Source organism: Bombus pascuorum, chromosome 2, assembly GCF_905332965.1.
Source record: "Bombus pascuorum chromosome 2, iyBomPasc1.1, whole genome shotgun sequence".
In the NCBI taxonomy this organism is placed as follows: Eukaryota; Metazoa; Arthropoda; class Insecta; order Hymenoptera; family Apidae; genus Bombus; species Bombus pascuorum.
This window is the reverse complement of record NC_083489.1, coordinates 19,721,074-19,738,280: the sequence shown is the minus strand read 5'-3', so window position 1 is coordinate 19,738,280 and position 17,207 is coordinate 19,721,074. Positions and strand designations below refer to the sequence as shown.

Below are 17,207 nucleotides of genomic sequence, written 5' to 3'. Positions count from 1 at the left end.
CGAATTATATTTATTTCCATGTATATAAATTATTATTTAATTTAATTAGCTGCGATCACCCTTGATACTTTCAAATTGTTCTCTTTTCCCTTTTCCAGCCATTGTACCCTTGTAAAATATTTCAATAAATAAATTACCATTCGCTCGATTACTACGGTCAAACTGGATTTAATTAATTTCAGTAATCAATAATTAAATACAAAAACATACAATTACTTCTAGATAAGTATACATATATTGAAAACAATATAAATTGTAATGAATTTATGCATTGAAAATGTCAAACATTAATTCTACATACGCTCCTTTATCGTCATTTTTTTTGTGATTAGTCCATACATTTGATTTTGAACGAATGAACGTGAAATTATATTTTCTCGATATATTTCTATTCCTTTTAAATATTATAAAAATTATAATATTACAAATCAATGATGTAATAATTATATATAGAGTTTCAATAAACAAATATAAGTATCATTGATTCCTCTACACAACAAAATACGAAAGATAACATAGAATGTGTAATATAATAACATGAAATGTTATCTTTAAATATCACTTGATATTTGTGAATATGAAGATTTAAGGAATTTACTTCAATAAACCAGAATTTGATAAAATTATGTTAGATATAAATACAATCCATGAGATAATTAGAAAATCGAAAGAATAGTATCCTCAAGTGAGGTAATCGATAGTTTAAAAATTCTCGAATCGTATAGGTTAAATATTCAGCGAACGTTCTTTCATCTTTGGTTTTGTTTCTTTTGCAGAATTATTTGATGAATGTTTTGCAGAAATATTGTTATTTGATTAATACTACAGAAAAGAGATACGCTGATTATTATATATTGTACATAGATTAATGCTGCATAATGAACTTGCGCTAGTTTTACGAATACTACGAAAAACATATACATATAGCACAATAAACATCAATTACAGTAGCATAAATCTTTATCCATATCACAAGATATAATAACTGATATTTTCTATCTCCAACAGTAAAATAGAATTATTAATAGCTGCTAAATATAGATCATGATCGTCTGTTGACCCTTGATATATAATTAATGTAGTTAGATCAATTAAAGAATATTCGTGGAAATAAAATTAAATTTCGATAATATTACTCCAGTTGCGGTCCCGAAATGTCAAGTCAATGTTCAACGCGATATATTCTTATAACATTCACAAATTTTCTTTAACCAGATTTTATGGGTTGCAGGAATTATAATACCATACTGAAAATATTCGAATATTACAGTTTACATGTATGAAATGCGTGAATTTCCAATTTATCATGAATATTTGTATGAGATACGAAACCAGTATAAAATAAAATATAATAAAAATATAACAAGATTCCTGTAATAAATGATCAAATATTTTCGTGTAAACCTCAAATTCAAACGTTATTTTACGAATAAATTGAATAAGAAATCATTGATTTTGCTATTAAAATACTTTTGTTCACCATCGTATAATAATATGTTTGCATTTAAATTACGAAATGGTTTTAAAAAACTAGAAAATATGAAACTTCGAGTACAAAATTCATGTAGAGGAGTGAATTTGTATTTTTTACTTCAAACCTCTACGTATTCAGTATCATATATAAAAATTTCCACGATATATTTATGTAATATATCTTTTGGTTTTAATTTGTTGCTAGACAATTTCAGAATCAACAACATCGAGGTTTACAAACAAAGGAATAAAATTGATGGGAAGCGTATGTTTGTTCGATTCATCTTATTTATTTTATCTGATCCAACTCATCGATGAAGTCAATATTAACCTGGTGTACACAATCGTGATATATTACAATGACTTCTGATGGAATCTATTACGTTATGAATCTACGGCGTACAACGTATATACGTATTCACGATCGCATTTCAACGTTTGTTTCTCTGGAAAATAACGATTCGATGAAATATGAAGTATCCGCCTTTGCCTATACGTATTTGCAAAATTTGCGAAAGTTTAAGTCGTATTGGTAGATCAGTTGGTAAGCATCGACTCGACAAGAATTGTTACTCACAGAATTGTATATTTTTTAATGATTCTTAAATAAAATTATACACGTCAAAGACATATGAAAGTTTGTTGAGAAATTTATCATAATATATTTAATATTTTTCAAACCTTAACAGTCACACGCATTTATATCAGTTCCTATTATGTTTATGAATTTCATATTCTTCGTGGCAATATCTTTATTTTTATCTGTTATATCGTATTGCTTATCCTTATATATCTCGTGCAGATTCTTATCTTGTTCTCTATGCTAAATTCAAATATTGATTAGAGTCTAGACTTCTAATAATACTAAGTTTCATGATAGGATGATAAGCTAACTAGATAAAATGCTACATACATTTCTATTTCTGTATTTCCTTCTGTAACGTAAGTTCACAATTTCTGTTGAATTGAAGCTGATGTCTCTTATAAATTCAGATTAATTTCAAAACTAGTCATTTTTATATATTCGTAACATAATTAGATAAAACTATAACTTTTATGCTGCATGAATAATTTATATGCTTTTATCATTTCAAGAAACAAAGAAATTATAACACACGTACAAAAAATCTGTAAAGTATTGTCCTTTTTCAACTATTCCCCTTGTTATTCTTTCTCCGACTACGATCACAAAACAAGAACATCAAGTTGTGGACAAAAATCGTTATATCCTCTTTGTACAGCAATAAAACGCAGAAATACAAATATACCAAGATACATTGAAATTCAGTTGAACTTTTAACGATCTTCACTTGCTTCCAATACTCATGGATTACGAAAGAAAACAACATAAAAAATAAGGTAGTTCATTATCTTTACTTAATATCAGTCGTAACAAGACTGCAAATATTTATGCAAATTCATATTTCTCCGAATGCAATTGAAAAACTGAAGCTTGGATAACAAGTTATTTCATACGTTAAATACTACAAAAACTACTATACTTTGGATATTTTATATATTTTTACATATTCCGTGAATTTTTTGTATTTCTGCATCTCCAAATTATTGAGATATGTATAATTTTGTGTGCTAGAATAGATTAGCCGCGTAGTAGTGATACACGTATGTGAGTATGAGTGTATGGAAGCATGTGTGTGCACAGCGTCTCGAAAAACAGGTGAATGCAACTGTTCCGTTAGTAGTGTGATATAGAAGATGGTGAGACAGAGTGCTGAGACGCGTGCAAATGTATATCGACGAAGATCCTGTAAATCATTTATTAAATAAATCTAAAACTATTTTAATATAAATTCTAAGTGTAATTTAAGTATTCCTTTACTTTTATTTTGCTGATTAAGATCCACAATTCTCAACACAAATTTCCTACAGACGCAAAAATATCTACGATCTTAGTCATAAGACTACATTTTATAAGATTACAATGTTTCCTCGTACCGTTCGTCGTTTGGAGAACAAGTACATGAACCTATAAAGACTCTTGCAAAATAAGAATTCTGCTGAATTTTTCACGGGCAGCGTACACAGAGAAACTACCGTACGTAGAATTCCCCAGCTACGCCAACAGGAAACCGTATAAAACAGTACAAAACTCGTGGTCCCAGGAAGCTCATAAATTTAGCCTAGACCAGAATCCAAAAACGAATAGCTCAAAAAGAATCGAACCGCGTATCGTGGCAAAATAAAACAACGTAGCTTCTCCTATCCTTCTATGTTGGATTCCACGGTTGCTACGCGATATCTCCGAAAACTGGTCTACACAGACGACCGTGTGTACCGTGAAAAGGTGCATAAATCCAGTTGGGTGGATGTGTCGTGCATAAAACTCTAAACTCGATTGCCAGTGTCGGTGCGTGAATCAATAAAACGTCGCTTTATTCGAAAACGATAAGCCTTCACGGCGACAGGTAATCTGTCCAAGTGTCAGCCTGTGTTATTTCCATTTGAAAACATACCCAATTCCACTATTTATATATATATATATTTCTTGCTTTCTTGCTTTCGCTCCTTTTCCTTTTGTTACAGCCCCTTTTAGTTTCTTCACTGACACGAAGCAAGCAGACTTCAAGCATTGATTTTCCACGGCCCCGGAGGGACCGATTTCCCAGTAGTGTGCACGTCGTGTCACGAAGTTATACATGGTCCTGAGAAGAAGAGAAGTCGTGCGGCAGAAACGTGTGCGATGCGGTTTACCCTCGCGCTGGTTATTACTTCCTTCCGCTTGTTGCACTGAATCGATTCTGACTTCGACCGCTGAACATCTCCCAGGGATTATCGTTGACTCTTCAACGACCACGGACCTCCGCTAATTTATCAACGGAAACAACGTGGCTGTATAAACGACAGGGTTCGATTGTTTGTGTTTCACGGTCGGCCACGAATCCTGAACCACGATGATACAATGATACGATGTTGTTTGTAGCTATGCTTTCAGTCATCTCAGGTTAAGGCTCTATCTATTAACCGATCCATTAACCCATCAGAAACAACATTTAGTCTGTAACTTTCTCAGTTACACTACATTGTCGAATTTTGCGTTTTAACATTACGGTTATAGAATTGCAAGTTATAGGAACGCAAGAATTTGCTGAATCTCTTAGCTAAAGCTTTTCTAGTCGCCATTTCTTCTTCCACTCATTCCTTACAATTTAATAAAATATGAAGAAATTACAAAGATGTACAACATTACGATATTAATTTTCTTTAAATCATCGAATATTCTCGTTATAAAGTAGAATATTTTGGATTTATGCAATGGACTTCTGTGTAGTATCCGCTACTTTAATACATTTTTTATGGCATTCAATTCTTTTATAATAATAAGTCGCTCTATATGCGTGCTGGCGACGACGTATTTTTAAGAGTCGTCGGTGTCAGTTACACTGGCGTTATTCAGCCTTGCGTATAGCCAGTGAAAATGTAGGAGAAAATAAGCAGATATCCAACGATAGTATATATCTCGAAGTCACGTAACCATCGGGTATCGAGAATGAATGTTTAAAATGGAAGGGTTTAGAAAGGCTCTCCTTTAACCGACCTCTCAGTAGCTACAAAAGCTTTCGCAAGTATCCTTATTTTCCAATTAAGCATTTTTTTATTTAGATCCTACGTTTCACTTTCATAATATCAAATTCTTATAATCATATTGTATTGGGTGGTATTAACAAAATCCGCAATCACTTAGTTGCCATCTCAATAGTATCGTAGATAGATTGCCTAAAAAATATCGGGTAAACTATAAACAACGTTGCGAGAAAACCTAAGTGTCGACAGGCCGAAAGGGTCGGGAAACTTCAACATCAATGCATCGTCGGTCCTTCAACCGAATAGTTACGTGGAAGAAGGCCTACATGATCATGATCGCGGACGGTTACGGAACGCGTACGTGGAGGGGGTATGAGAAAAGACAAAGGGATGCTCAAGGGAAAAAGACGAATTAATAGTCAGTCGTTGACTAAGAGTCGAGTTGTGAGGAGTCGAGAGTTGAGTTGCCGAGTTGCTATGAGTTGTAAGCTATTAGTTGTGAGTTGTGAATTACCCATTTAGTCATCTTAGTTATAGCATATTACTGTATTTAGTTCACGTTAAATAACCATCGTTTCCTGTTTAATCCATTATAAATAGATCCATCTATCAATAAACTTATCATTAAGGATAGAAATCATTGGAAACCCTAATAATATTTAATATTTCTGAATAAATAAAATCCTATAATTCGAAAGCACTACTGAATGATCCGAAATTTACTACACTCGTACTTAGATCCAACTCATTGCTACCTACGCAAATACTGTAATGAATGCAACGGTGTACAAATACCTCTTGTATATTTTGTGTGTCCGATCCATCAAACGAACTCTAATCTCATTTCTTTCTCTTCAAATGTTCCATACTCTCGCCAAATCTCCAAGTAAATATACGAGGAACGTCTTATCAGGTCCCTATCAAGGCGGAAATATTTACATTACCGGCGCTGATCTATCGTCCCTGTCCTTCCCAAGACAGTAGACCAGAACATTTTCCAACATATGAATTCTGATATAAATATAGGACCCCAAAGAAAAGAACAGAACACAGAAAAAATAGAACGTCAAGCTAATATCGGAACTCTGCAGGATTATTGTATCGTTCCTTGATAAAAGTTTGTACAAAAGAACTTGCAATTTATATCTCCACGATCCTTCGGAGTACCTCGACGACAATGACGAGCGATCGTTAAAGGCACACGTGTAAAATGTTAGATCAGGAACCGAACTGTGCATGTGCGTGCGTGCAATGTAAAGACGCTTCACAGTGGATATTTGAATGCGAGTGCGGTTATTGAGTTATCTATTCAGAGCGTGCAATAGCTTTTTCTTTCTTTTTGTTATTATTTAATTTGTACTTTACAATTTGCCCAGCTGGACATTCAGTAAATTTTTCTAACTTAATTGCTAAATAACATGTGGATGGCTACCCCCAGTGGGATACCATCTTCGAATTTGATTATTTTATTTCTTTAGTAAGATCAGTGGGATATTTTCTTATTAGTCTTCTTTCCTTGTATTTTTCTGCGTACCTGCCGATTTCTTCTTTGACCGTTGGTATTTTTAAGTCTGCATATATCTTCGTTTCTGACATACCATGGAGCGTTGACTATTGTTCCTAATATCTTCGATTGTAGCGACTCTCGGCGTGCGATAGCGAGTGCGCGATGAGAAAAACGCGAGAGCAGCGAAGAACAAAGAGTAGTTGGTCGATCAGTTATACAACACATCGGTTTAACATTTTGTCAAATGTATTTGCATTTCTGTTTTTTCGACGATTTACCTTGCAGTCTCTTTGAAATTTGAAAGATATGAAAGATAGACGGAATTGCCTATCGAGTTCAGATTTAGTACAAGATCCGACCTCTTTTAGTTTTTCTATAAGCTTCATTTTTTTCAATAACACTTTCTAACTGTCTAACACTTTCCATCGTGTAATTACTTCTTCTTTGTTGAAACAAATGCATTAATATTATAAGTAAGCGATGGATTTACACTTTTGCGTTTACCCACAGTCAAACAGCTGCTGACAAAAGTCTACCAAATGAATGGGAAATAGACCAAGTGTTTTATAATTTTTTCCAACTAAAGTCAGTTTATATTTGGATTTCTTTTCTGTTTTAATAACTTGGTATTTATGTGTTTGCTCTGAAGAAGCTATGCGATATATACGGCGTATAAAATGTGCATTTTTTTCTTTTAAACATATGAAAAATATAAATATAATTTTGTTCGGCATTATAGCCGTGTAACGACTAATGAACAAACAAGATCAGCGCTAATTATAGAAAATAAAAAAATAATAATAGTGAACCGCGTCTTTTATTACCATCAAATCACCTATATTTTACGTTTATTCATTTTACATTTTACTTAGAAGTAAATATTTTTGGATTTCTTCGAATAATTTGAATTTAACAGGCTTCATGGTCGAGTAGCCTTAAAAAGTAAGAATATTATTCCTGAAAGAGAGAAATGGTCGCGGAGTGAAGAAAGTAAGGACGCGTTCCGGTAAAAGGACGGCGAGAAATAAGAAATTTATTTCAGGGCTTTGAAAAGGAACACGTGCCTGAATGATTCGGTCGAGCAATACTTCGTATCGATCCATATAAAAATATAAAAATTGCTAACTTGAATCTTCCAACAGTGTCACAAAGCTTCCTTGTTCCTCGTTGAAGGATCAAACATTTGTACGAAATAATGAAACCAAATTGCGTAAGTGCAACAGTATCGAAAGACATAAATGAGGCAACTTATATGTTGTTTTATCAGGGCACAAAAGAACGTGTTAAAACAATAGATACTTTCCAGAAGTCCACTATACAAATGCAGATACAAATTGACCTTTCACGATTAAAATAATTCACGTTGCTATAGATACTTGAGTTTTTTTAAATTTCATAAAATTATGGGATTCCGATGAAAGAAGTAACGATAAAGAAAATATTAAACACATTTCTGGAATTTTCTGTCATAAGTATGATATTAAAAAACACACGGTAATATAAATAAAATGGAAACAGATTAGAAATGAAATATTGCTGTGTTTGCTACAATGTTAGTTATTTACTGTCGTAACGGCGTGTTTGGTACAAAGTATTGAAACTTATAAAGTGTTTCGTAAAATTATTTGGCCTTCGTAGGGATTTAACTTGAATATATTATATTATGTGTGTTGTATATATGTCGAGTTATCATTAGGTTTAGGGGTGTGTAACGAATCTTCATTTTATCAACGATTAGCCATTGTTGTTGTACAGTAGAGATCATATTTACTGGTATAAATATGGTTTTTACGGAATTTAACAAATAACCGTGGTGATTAGACACTCGAGATGCTAATGACAATGTTCTTAGGTTTAATAACGAATCCACGACCAAGGGGATAACTCTTTGTTAAACGTAGAATATATTTTGAAGCACAAAAACATTCGCTGAGACGCTCGGTATATACTATACTGCTCGTAAAGACGATATGAAACTCTCCAAGGAGGTCGCAAGAATCAAAGACTGATGAAAACTTTCCTCTCCTTACGATCGCGTTCGTTTGTTGTATATTGGTCGGGGATACCAATAAAATTCCAACCGCCGTTGCTAGGCAGTCCCGCATAGCGGCGACATTGTTTCTGCCCGGAGTTTGATTGTTAATACAACGTGTGTCCTATAATATTGGCACTTCTGAGGCAAAACCACACGTGGCTTGTTTGTCCTCGAGCCCGTGTGCCGCTACAACTATATTTTTTTAAGGAGAACTATACAACTACTCCATACTTCCGTTAGGTGAAAACGTTCATCCCGTGAGCGTGGCTACGTTCAGCAACCAGTTGTGTCACCTCGAGTCCAAGCACACTGTCACAAACCTCGAGCAAACATAATCGAATTGAATCATAAACAACTACTCCTAAGTTTTGTTATTTAAGTACAGCTATAATAAATAGTCTAGATTAAAGTATTGGAAATATTCCCAAAAATTCCAAAAGAAAGGCCCCGATGTCCTTTCATCTCCGACATATATATATTACGACTACCACGACTGCATGCTAATGTTTAAAACAAATCCAAAAACATAAAAGTTACAAAATACTAAAACACAAAGCTCATAAAACTATTTAAACAATCAATTATTCATTACTAATAACAAGTCTTAATATTTAATCAGATTTGGCGCTAATTATATATTCAAAGCTACTCGTACTGTATACTATTATAATTTCTTGTCATTATTTTACATATCATTCTCAAAGTAGGTAAAAAATATGAAATGAAATATTATATGAATATAAATGTTCGAAAATTTATTACGCGCGTGTAGGGAGCCATATTCAAATTTTATCCTCTTGAAAACAAAACACAAAACAATTGTATTTTACATCTTTCACTTACTTTCATGCTGGTTCTTCATTCACAGCTAATTCATAATTAATCAAGTTTAAGCAAACGTGACAAACTCGATCTTCTCGCAAATGAACCTTCACATTTTATGTATATTTTCCACTTGCCTTTTTCACGTAAAACCACTCTATTGCTTTTGGGAATCACCCTATTGTTTTCAGATTTAAATTATAAACTGTTTATGAATAAAGTGTTCACGTTAAGGAATATGTGAATTTTTCGGTCTCTCAATTTTTTCAAAAAATGGATCCATTGCCTTCAGAGTCGTTGATTCATACATGTATTATTTATATCATATATTAATATATATTACTATTTAATATATATATATATATATCTCGGAGATGAAAGGACACCGGGCCCCCGTTGGAGTTACTTGGAAAACCTCAATATCGTAGTATTTACGAAATAATCCAAACACAGTCATTCGAAACTTGAGACAATGAGCTTAGGCTCGAGGCGACAACCGGTCGCCGAAGCGTAGCTATGGTCGTGGGATGAACGTTCCGCCTAACAGAGATATGAAGTTACATAGCTTTCCTTTAAAGAATTGGCAGTGCCGACACTTGACAATAAAACATTCCAACGGCCCCGCGGCTCACCACACACAGACCCCATTCTTTGGGTAAGATGATCGCCAGATGCCGATGCATCGTTTACAGTTTATGTTCAGATAGCCTGAGGAACCGCTACAGATCTTAGGACTTAGTTAACTAAAGTCCTTCCGATTGACAAACAGTCTTTATTCTATCCGACCGTAAATCTATCACCTATTGCGGAAAGATATGGGAGATCAGATTTCCTCACGTACGACGCTTCCCGCCAGGAACTCTCTCTCAAGGGCGGCTAGCATCTTTTGCTAACCGCCGATATAGAAATTAACCAATTAACAGCAACGTCTATTTCCCTCACCCTCCGAGTGGAGGCTTTCTTTGACGAATCCGATGATCTCGTGTCCTTAGGCACACCCCATCATAGTTTTCCTCTGCAGCGTCGTCGTGACGGAAAGTCATTCCCTTTCTGGCAATCTCATTAGCTAAGAGTCAATCAAACGATCCTTGTATCACGAGTAGTAAGTCGAGTCCGACTTAGACTTTGAAGCAAAGTATATTCGTTATCCCGTGGACCGTGGATTCGCTATATCGAACCTAGGGCCATTGTCATTAGCGTCCAGTTACCGCGTCCGCTTGTCAATCTTGTATTAGCCATACTTGTGTAATAAACATCTGTGCGACAACCATGAACAACACTGGTGAAGATTCATTAAACGCCCCTAACGCCAACCCGACATATATATATATTGAAAAGAGAGAAAGCAATGTGGAAATAAACTGAGGACGATAAACTGATTTGTGAGGATAACAAGGTATTTAGATTTCACTAATTTCAAGATTGAATTAGTTTATGGCTTTGAAACAACTAACTGTTGCCTTCATAAAGGACAATTACGCGACGATTATTTTGATTTCATTCGTCAAACGAGATAATTAAGGCAGTGACTTGCCCGTGATGGAAGATCGAAATTTAATATTCGTTATTGAATGTTTAGTTGATGGTTCATGAATCTCCAAGATATTAAATTTCCGTGGAGCTTGCAAGGACTAAATTAACTTTCGACAACTTTAACAGGTATTCAACGAATGCAATTACCGACAAACTAATTCTGCAGGATCATCGTGTTAATTACGAATATAATTTACATTTAAGAAATATAAAGTAAGTCTGGATAAATTTAAAAATTACGAAACAGATTACATCTATAGGAAGTTATCAACGCAGTTTATGAAATAGAAAATTGAGTTCGAAAGTGTCGATAATAACTTGCAAACGAACGATCCTCAAGAATTTTGAAGACATTCCTGTATACTCATAAATTCGAAAATAAAGTGTAGAAATATTTCATTGAAATTATTATTACTCTGTCGTTATTAGTACACTGTATCTAGATAAACAAACAAACTCTAATTGCTCCAAATGATATCATCTGTTTGTTAGAAGAGCGATGCAATAGAAAGAAGCAAATTCAGGAAATTTGAAGTAGGTAGTTTAAGATATGGAAAATTATCAATGAGAAAATAAAAATATTTCATTGAAATTACAATTATTATACTATCTGTGCAACTAAGAACAGTGTTAGTTTTCTTAGATAATATCATCAATTTGAAATAGATTTTTTAAAAAATTGATTGGAAATAAGGAGTTTGAAGTAAAAAAATATTTATAATTCAACAATTTAACGATAAAGACTTCGTTGATTTTTAAGGATTACATTTTGAGGATTTCGAATGAAATATCCTTACGTGTAATAATTTCAAATTTCAATCGATTATCATAATCTTTGTGTATAATATTACTTTACAATTAAAAGAGGGCTAATGTGTTTGGAATTATAATATTATTCTTATTAAATAATATAATTTTATCAGATAAAATAATGACAGGTATCTCCAAATTTGCGATTTTTATTACGACATTACGACAATAATATGCACTGAAAATGTAATATATTCACAATTAAAAGTACAAGTATAATGTATTTCTTTTTAGTTACTCCCTTTCCATCATTTCGCGAATAATATGAAATTATAATTTATTATCATCGATATTTACCTACACGCTCTCCTCGTACATTATGCGACATATAGAGGATAGTATCAACAGACATCTATTATTTTTTCTTAACATAATACGCACACGAAGTACACAACATATTATCAATTAATAATACTAAACGTTTCTTATGTAATTGAGTATGATTTATTTGCTGGGTATTTCGTATTTATGACACAATCTTATATCTCATTATTTATATATCACATATCGATATCATATACATTTAAATGTATTCAGAGTTCCTAATAAATCTTAATAAACGAATCATGTAATTTAAATGAATGGTCCTTTGAAATTCAACTGACAGTGATACATTCATAAGAAATTTTACGATGATATTTAGAAAGATAAATTTTCCTTTATAGAAATCACTTTGTTCACGATTAACATTCTACCTGTTCCGGACAAACAAATTTCATCCTATTACATCCCGTTGAAGCGATTGTTCACGGAAATGAAAAACGACGTACACTCGGAACAAGCGACTTTTTACATTCAACAATTGCATTTCATTTTTTCCAATGTTCCTCCGTCAAACGAGCTTTTTGTACACAACCATTCGACTAATTAAAAGGCGCATTAAATGTAAATGCAGGTTACGTTCCCGTTCTACAGCAAGAAAGACTCGAATTTAAAGAGCAATCTTTTCCACGTCAACTTTACAACAATGCAGTAACAACGGTTCGTTCTGACGAAATAAATTGCACTCGAGCAAAAGCTGGCACAAATGAAATACTAATAACTAGTCCGCGAATATTTATGCCCGTTAAATGCGCAAGAAACATATCGTTCTTTTCCTGCAACAACCAAACAACTCAAGAATCATAATTCTAGAGAAAACGAATTTAAATGTTTCGAATTGTTGTGATTCTCTGCCAACATCAAACTAGCAAATTGCTACGATAAAATGTCGAACTTGTACAAAATTATCGCAACATTGTCGTTTAGATTAATAAATTCGCGACTCAAGTTTCATTTAACATCTCTTAAAAAACTATTTTAAGAAACGTAACTATGCGTATTATTTCGTCGAGAAAATTACACTAATAAAAATATTTAATAAACTAAAATTAATAAATAAGAGATAATATTTCTATGTTATTTTTATGTTATTAGGTAGGTGAAATTAAACTAACGAATAATTATGTACACCAATAACTCATAAAGTGTTAAAAGATGGATTTGTGTTGTTTTGGAATCGACGACCTCAATCGAAAGGCTTTAAGTCCCATAAAACTTTTTAGTGCCGCGAAATTAAACAAGTTAGAGGCTTACGAACACAGCTTGTGGAAATTTATTATTGAATTTTTATGATTTTATAATTATTTTCTACAATACATAGATTAGTAGCGGGCGAAAGTTTCTCAAATTTTTATAAAATTCTAATTTCACGAAAATACATGAATTACAATTTTTTCCTAAATTTCGCTACGAACATTTCGAACAACTCAACAATTATAATATTCAGTGGATGAAGCAAATTTCTGCGTAAGCTTCATTTTGTTATTCTATTCGTCAAAATACGCATTTGAACGAACACTCGTAGTCCAACGATACTCAATGAAACAAGAATAATTCCGAAAATTCTTAACGATTGCCAAGAAACACGAATCTCACATATTTGTTGGGCCCGAAAGTCATTCAAATCATCGAGCACCATTCGACCTTTCGAACGAAAGAAAGAGGGTAGCAATAAAGTGGCAATGAGAAGTCAGATATTTCCTGCGAGCACGAACTTTCCATGTTATTTCTGGAATATTGTGCGCTCTGAAAAGATGAAAAGGGAAACGATTCGGGGCAATATGACGAAACTGACCATCGCGGATATTATTTTCTTCCGCTTGTTGCATCGAATCGATCTCAAGCTCGTTCATAATATCGTCGATCCTTCAAGGTTCCCGCTGCTTTTTGAAGACGTGACCTGGACATAATTCAACCACCAAAGACGGTTCTCTTTTCTTCTTCACGAGTGGGACATCGTGCTGTCCTGTACAAGACGAGCTGTTATTTCGCAGAAGTTTACAAGCGATAAGAAAGAAGAATATTTTATGGGTCAAGTATCGAAACAAAATGCACTTCGTATGGAAGAATATTAAACGATAAGAGCAGAATATTTCTTATGATCTTTCTTTCCTTCCCCTTTTTCCTCCTCTTCATATTTTTAAAAGCAGAACTGGCGACATAGATCCTAAAGGAAGCTTGTATATCACCTACCAGGTATTATAACGAGGACTGTATTTTGAATATTTTATATATCTTTGCATACTACATAAATACACTTTGAGCGCATTTTTGAATGTTTAAATTCCATAAATATGTAAATATGCGCTATTAGTAGAGTGCAGATTTTTATGCAATTTCATATATTCACTAACTATACACATGATTAAGGAAATGGAACCTACGTAAAAATTTTTAACGTTGTAACAAGTATTGGATTGGCAACTAAGTGATTACCAGTTTTGTCATTAGGTGGTGATGACAAAATTCGCAATCACTTAATTGTCAACCCAACACTTTGCTTCGAATATTTCTTTATATTTCCGTATATTTCGCGCGCTTTTACATTTCTGCACTTTTAAATTTCCCATAGATATATAAAAATTCGCAGTTTATTCGCGAAATTATATGGGATTACGGACATAAGGTGTCCCAAATTCTTCTGCAACGCGATGGTAGCATATTTTGTAACTAAAACGAACAAAATATAGAATCATAAATTCCTTACTAATTACTATTACTAGTACTAATGACAATCGATACGTAACTGCTTTTAAAATATCATCATACCAGTGAATAACGATGGATTGAAATTTTCTGATCCGATATTTCGATATTCGCGATTCGATATTTTATCACTGAATTTTCGCGCGACTGAAACAAGATTTCATCGGAAAGCAATATTTACTAAGCAATTATGTTTTGCAGAAATTAATTTCGCGAGCGATAACAAACATGAGTTTGTTATTCTTAAACAAAATAAGATGATTTTCATGGAAAAAAGAAATGTTTATTATTGGGAACATGTGTATCTGAAGTTTTATTTCGATACTAGATGTATGCGATTACGTGAACATCGTATTTCTGAAAATTATGTTGTTTGAATATATCTTAATCGTTGCCTCTCGCTTTTATTTCATTATACTGTCGAAGAGATTTAAAACGAAGTAATTAAACGTAAAAACGCAGCTGTTTTTAATAATTACGTCGTAACTAACTAAATGATCGTAACTGAACGAGATTACGTGCAAAAATTCAAATGGAAAGTAATGCACTTTTCCTGATCCTCTAAGGCCAAAAAATCGGAAAATTATATTATTCTTAATGTTCCTTCTATTGTTAATTATTAGATTATTACGTCGAAATGTATTTACAGTTTTTATACGTATAAGCAAATAAATATGCACGTATTTGTGTACAAAAAGAAAGGAAACAAAAAACGAAAATAATTACAAATGTGTTTCATTAATACATTTCCGCGATTGTTACATTTTCACAAATTATTCGTAAATTCTTTTCACCTACCACATTTAGATACATTTAATCGTATGTATAATAAGCATTAATCGAATATTAATCATTATGAAACGTTTATCACTGATTTGTCTCTAAATACCTATAATAATATTTGCTAACAAATAGACTTCACAGAAAATTTATTGAAAACTTTATTAAATTCAATTAAATCAAACTAATTTAATAATATTAATAAATTAATATATAATATATTATATTAATAAATTAATTAATTTAAACTTATTTAACTAAATGAAATTCTGGAAATTTTCTCAAATTTCCTGAATCTTAACTTATGTCTTAAATTACAAACTATATAAATAGCTCGGCTCATATTGGGACGTAACCTGATTTTATAAAAGATGCGACAATTAACCCAAATTACTAAAGCAACAATTAATCTAAAATCTTGTAAAAAGATTTATGAAAACTATAAGAAGAATATAACAAGTTAGGAATTACGTGAATACAAACGCACAGAGATTGTACGCAGTTAAAAGCCATAGCATAGAAGAACAGCAAAACAATTTTGGTAAAACAAAATTGTTCTGCTTTGTATTGTATCCTAGAACCATGTACTCTTCCTCAGCAAAAATATGACCTATCAAATTACGGTGTTGTGGCCTTCATGTCGTAAAAGTACGTGCCAACTGAGACCCCAAACGTATGCACGTAGTAAATGTGTTAATAAACAAGAAGCTGCAATTACAGTTTAGCACAGAATTCACCGCAAAACCAAGTACAATTTTAATATAGGTCACCACTGACACCATTCTACTGTCTGACACAGTCACTCACTACACACGTGATTTTAGATTTAAAACACTCGGAACTGGGACTTCCAAAATCAATAGAATCCGATACCACGACAAAGTGAAATAAAATCTCGTGTACATCGTACGTGTAATTTCGAGAATAGCCGTCTACTCTCAATCCGAAAGAATCCCAGTAAAATTAAAAGGATCGGAGCAGAAACGAGCATCGTGTTCATTGTTCTTCCCAAGAAAGCGAAAAGAATATCTTGAAATAATTACGTATTAGGTACTTTATTTAAACCAGCAAACGATCTTTCTTGAAACTGTTTTATTATTTGACTATCGAACGAAGTAATTTATTTCATTTACTGTCGTGTATTCGCATTATATAATAATAATTATATTTTATACAAGGAATTATGTAAATTTGGTAGACGCTTTCTAAAACAATCAATATTCCTACGTTACGTCACGTTAGAAGTATAGATTTCCTGACAAAGTTGAAATAATTGATTATTTCAAATGAAACTCAGGATTTTTAATATTCGTCTCAATTATCCAAGATAATTATCGGAATAGATTTCAGTACAATATTTTATCCGTATGATAATTATTCAGGAATAATAATTATACAGATAAAACATTATTTTCCTTATTTGCTCCAACAATGTTCGAATAATAATAAGAATAACTATGGTCACTAATGACTATTGGTCTATGCGACAATAAATAAATAATAATAAAATAATATTGTTTCCTTACTTAGTAATATTAAAATAGTTGTCTCTTTCCACTTAATTTTCTGCGAGTTTACATGAGTACATTCAGTCACATGCTCAGGATCAGTACAACTTCCACTATGAATGTACCAAATGATTGGATGTACCAATTCATCGAAGAGCGATGAAGTTTT

General features: G+C 32.7%; 1 protein-coding gene across 2 annotated transcripts in view; it reads right to left on the bottom strand.

Moving 5' to 3' along the window:
- LOC132904506 (beta-1,4-galactosyltransferase galt-1) overlaps window positions 1-17,207 on the bottom strand; it is a 149,959-nt gene that overhangs the window by 94,049 nt on the left and 38,703 nt on the right. The gene's annotated exons all lie outside the window — the stretch shown is intronic.